Raw genomic sequence first — 4,699 nt, 5'->3', positions numbered from 1 at the left:
AAAGAGAAAATTAAAAAGTTCATGGAAGCCAATGAAAATGATAACACCAAACCCCAAAACCTCTGGGATGCAGTAAGGCAGTCATAAGAAAGTATATAGCAATCCAGGCCTTTCTAAAGAAGGAAGAAACATCTCAGATACACAACCTAACCTTACACCTTAAAGAACTGGAAAAATAACAGCAAATTAAGCCCAAAACCAGCAGCAGACAGGAAATGATAAAGATTACAGCAGAAATAAATGCTATCGAAATCAAAACCCAAAAAACAAAAAATAAAAAACAAACAAACAAAAAAAAAACAGTAGAACAGATCAATGAAACCAGAAGCCGGTTCTTTGAAAGAACTAACAAAATTGATAAACCCTTAACCAGATTATCAAAAAGAGAAAGGACCCAAATAAATAAAACCAAGAATGAAAGAGGAGAGATCACAACCAACACAACAGAAATAAAGACAGTAATAAGAGAATATTATAAGCAATTATATGCCAATAAAATGGGCAAGCTGGAAGAAATGGACAAATTCCTAGAAACATATACACTACCAAAACTGAAACGGAAGAAATAGAAAATTTTAACAGACCCATAACTGGTAAGGAAATCGAATTAGTAATCAAAAATGTGCCAAAAAACAAGAGTCCAGGGACAGATGGTTTTCCAGGGGAATTCTACCAAACATTTAAGGAAGAGTTAATACCTATGCTCTTGAAGCTGTTCCAAAAAATAGAAATGGAAGGAAAACTTCCAAACTCTTTCTAGGAAGCCAGCATTACCTTGATACCACAACCTGACAGAGACCTCACTAAAAAGAAGAAGTACAAACCAATTTCCCTGATGAACATGGATACTAAAATCCTCAACAAGATACTAACCAACTAGATCCAACAATACATTAAAAAAATTATTCACCAAGACCAAGTGGGATTTATACCTGGGATGCAGGGATGTTTCAATATCTGCAAAACAACCAATGTGATTCATCACATCAATAAAAGAAAGGACAAGAACCACATGATTCTCTCAATAGATACAGAGAAAGCATTTGACAAAATACAGCACCCTTTCTTGATAAAAACCCTCAAGAAAGTAGGGATAGAAGGATCATAACTTGGGATCATAAAAGCTAAATATGAAAGACCCATTGCTAATATCATCCTCAATGAGGGAAAACTGAAAGCTTTCCCCCCTAAGGTCAGGAACAAGACAGGGATGTCCACTGTCACCACTGTTATTCAACACAGTATTGGAAGTCTTAACCTCTGCAATCAGACAACACAAAGAAACAAAAGGCATCCAAATTGGCCAGGAGGAGGTCAATCTTTCACTCTTCGCAGATGACATGATACTGTATATGGAAAACCCAAAAGATTCCACCAAAACACTGATAGAACTGATTCATGAATTCAGCAAAGTTGCAGGATACAAAATCAATGCACAGAAATCGGTTGCATTCCTATACACCAACAATGAAACAACAGAAAGAGAAATCAAGGAATTGATCCCTTTTACAATTGCACCAAAAACCATAAAATACCTAGGAATAAATCTAACCAAAGAGGTAAAAATCTATACACTGAAAACTATAGAAAGCTTACAACAGAAATTGAAGAAGACACAAAAAATGGAAAAATATTTCATGCTCCTGGATAAGAAGAACAAACATTGTTAAAATGTTAATACTACCCAAAGCAATCTACATATTCAATGCAATCCCTATCAAAATAACACCAGCATTCTTCAGAGCTAGAACAATCCTAAAATTTGTATGGAACCAAAAAAGACCCCAAATAGCCAAAGCAATCTTGAAAAAGAAAACCAAAGCAGGAGGCATCACAATCCCAAAATCAAGCTATATTACAAAGCTGTAATCATCCAGACAGTATGGTACTGGCACAAAAACAGACACTCAGATCAAAAGAACAGAATAGAGAACCCAGAAATGGACCCACAAACGTATGGCCAACTAATCTTTGACAAAGCAGGAAAGAATATCCAATGGAATAAAGTCAGTCTTCACCAAGTGGTGCTGGGAAAAATGAACAGCAACATGCAGAAGAATGAACCTGGACCACTTTCTTACACCATACACAAAAATAAACTCAAAATGGAAGAAAGACCTAAATGTAAGAGAGGGAGCCATCAAAATTCTCGAGGAGAAAGCAGGCAAAAACCTCTTTGATCTTGGCGACAGCAACTTCTTACTCAATACATCTCCGGAGGCAAGGAAAACAAAAGCAAAAATGAACTATTGGGACTTTATCAAAATAAAAAGCTTCTGCACAGCAAAGGAAACAATCAACAAAACTAAAAGGCAATTAACAGAATGGGAGAAGATATTTGCAAACGACATATCAGATAAAGGGTTAGCATCCAAAAGCTAGATGAACTTATCGAACTCAACACCAAAAACAAATAATCCAGTGAAGAAATGGGCAAATGACATGGCAAACCGACACATGAAAAAAATACTCAACATCACTCATCATCAGGGAAATACAAATCAAAACAAGCACCTCACACCTGTCAGAACAGCTAACATTAACAACTCAGGCAACAACAGATGTTGGCGAGGATGTGGAGAAAGAGGATCTCTTTTGCATTGTTGGTGGGGATGCAAACTGGTGCAGTCATTCTGAAAAACAGTATGGAGGTTCCCCAAAAAATTAAAAATAGAACTACCCTATGACTCAGCAATTGCACTACTAGGTATTTGTCCAAGGTATACAGGTATGCTGTTTCGAAGGGGCACATGCACCCCAATGTTTATAGCAGCACTATAGACAATGGCCAAAGTATGAAAAGAGCCCAAATGTCCATTGATGGATGATACATACATACAATGGAGTATACTTGGCAATCAAAAAGAATGAAATCTTGTCATTTGCAACTATGTGGATGGAACTAGAGCATATTATGCTAAGCAAAAGTAGTCAGTCAGAGAAAGACAAATATCATATGACTTTACTCATATGAGGACTTTAAGACACAGAACAGATGAACACAAGGGTGGAAGCAAAAATAATATAAAAACAGGGAGGGGGACAGAACATAAAAGACTCTTATATACAGAGAACAAACAGAGGGTTACTGGAGGGATTGTGGGAGGGACGATGGGCTACATGGGTAAGGGGCATTAAGGAATCTACTCTTGAAATCATTGTTGCACTATATGCTAACTAATTTGGATGGTAATTAAAAAAATAAAATTAAAAATAATAATATTCCAGCATAGAGATAGCAGCTGATTAAAGCCAGTTCCTTAAGCCCTACTTGTTAAAAACAAAAATAGCCAATTACAAAGCAGAATCCATGTAAAAGGCAAGGAATCAATTTTAAAGAATAAAATAGGCAACAGAATATTACCAGAAAAAAATAAAAGAATTATAAAAGGAAAAGTAAAATCAAAATGATTAGCCTATTTATAAGAGCGAACTCTTCCAAGGCTAAGAAGTGAAAGCACTATTCAGGGGAAGGCTCTTAGTTTAAGCCATCCTAAAATAGAAGACCACAATTAATGCTGATTGTGTAAACAGGTAAGACATTGGAAAAGTTAAGAATATAGCCCTGTAGGCCAATTTGGGGATCCAACAATGCCAAACCTCCACAAATCTAATTATCACTTTATCATATCCACTGCCATCACAAGGCAATAAAAATGAAGCCACTAATGCTTGCTTGGTCAGCACACATACAAAAACTGAAATGATACAAAATAGATTGCTATAACCCCTGTGCAATGGTGACATACCAACTCTTAAAATGTTTCATATTTTTATTATTTTTTCCAAAAAGAATTCAAGAAGGATGAATCAGGAACTCCAACAGAGTGGAAGGGATTGTGGAGAGGGCAATAAGTCTTTTCTGAATATATATTTATATATAGTTTTGACATTAAATCATGTCGTTTTAATTTTTTAATGAATAATATTTTATGTACTCAAAAAATGAAATTTAAAGCACTAGAAAAATAAAACCTCAAATAACAGATACATTATAATATAACTATATCCCAAATTAAAAAAAAAAAAGCATAACTACATAGAAGGGGAAAAATAAAACTAACCTGAATAACTTTGGAACAGAGTACTTTGACCCTGAGTCTAAAGCCAAAAACAAAACAAAACCTGTAAACAAATATAGAACTCTAGTTACAGGGTCTGTTTTTGATGGTAGTTTGGGTTTATAATTCTTAAACTACCTTCTGTGTATTGTAGGACTGAACAAATGATTAAATATTTAGAGGATTAAATAAGCTAGACTGCTTACTGCTGGAGAAGGGAGTTACAAATATGGAAATAGGAAGGCTAGAATGAATTCCACGGTGCTGAATTGCAATGAGAATAATTAGTATAAATTCGGGTTTAAATGGATGAATGGATAACGATAGATGATAGATAAAGAAAAGTGGATATAAGTATATTTATATTTTTTTAGCTCTGCCTTTTGAGAGCCTAGAAGAAAAGACACCCCAGCAGCAATGAACACACCGTAAATCCTGATTTTGATTTCTAATATACCATCTCGCATTAAATCCTGATCTTGGTTTCTAAATACCATCCCCCATTAAAAGGAATTGGCCTCATTGGAAATGTAGTTGACTCTTAGTATCAAGGCAGGGAAGGTAAAACGTGAGCCTGGAACATCTTGTAGTTCCAGGAAGTAAAATTTGCTAAAAACATGATGGCAATAAGCTAGAAG

At 35.2% G+C, this 4,699-nt stretch overlaps 1 non-coding gene across 1 annotated transcript; it reads left to right on the top strand.

The window, feature by feature from the left end:
• The first annotated feature begins 3,668 nt into the window (after positions 1-3,668).
• Positions 3,669-3,775, top strand: LOC124509011 (U6 spliceosomal RNA). Its single transcript, XR_006961372.1, has one exon. It is a non-coding gene; the product is annotated as a U6 spliceosomal RNA (small nuclear RNA).
• Positions 3,776-4,699: the final 924 nt, after the last annotated feature.

The sequence above is a fragment of the Lynx rufus genome, unplaced genomic scaffold, assembly GCF_022079265.1.
Source record: "Lynx rufus isolate CCGP_SWC_20201006 ecotype Redwood Valley unplaced genomic scaffold, mLynRuf1.p SCAF_13, whole genome shotgun sequence".
NCBI classification, from domain to species: Eukaryota; Metazoa; Chordata; class Mammalia; order Carnivora; family Felidae; genus Lynx; species Lynx rufus.
Note: the sequence above shows the minus strand (reverse complement) of the source record. Positions and strands in the feature narration are given on the sequence as shown.